The following is a 270-nucleotide window of genomic DNA, read 5'->3' on the forward strand; positions in this document are numbered from 1 at the left end:
ATATATATATATATATATATATATTTCAGAAATACTGCACATTTACATTTCTCTCCTAAATAAATTCTGGTAAATAATATTTCTGGTAAATACTCCTTTAAAATGTGTTTTTTGATTATAATGTTATTATTAGTAGACTAGAACACATGGATATGTTGTCATTCTTACACGATCACTTACACTTAAAATCAATACTGAACTTTGATTTCAGTGATTTGGACTATGAGATGGACACTTGCTTCTTGCACTTTATGTTGCACTTTACTTTTA

At 26.3% G+C, this 270-nt stretch overlaps 1 protein-coding gene across 1 annotated transcript in view; it reads left to right on the forward strand.

The window, feature by feature from the left end:
- The window catches only part of LOC107740249 (nuclear pore complex protein Nup160-like), a gene marked incomplete at its 3' end in the record, with an annotated part of 49736 nt that overhangs the window by 15382 nt on the left and 34084 nt on the right, over positions 1-270 (forward strand). The gene's annotated exons all lie outside the window — the stretch shown is intronic.

This window comes from Sinocyclocheilus rhinocerous, unplaced genomic scaffold (genome assembly GCF_001515625.1).
Source record: "Sinocyclocheilus rhinocerous isolate Xijiao unplaced genomic scaffold, SAMN03320098_v1.1 scaffold1366, whole genome shotgun sequence".
Taxonomy (NCBI): Eukaryota; Metazoa; Chordata; class Actinopteri; order Cypriniformes; family Cyprinidae; genus Sinocyclocheilus; species Sinocyclocheilus rhinocerous.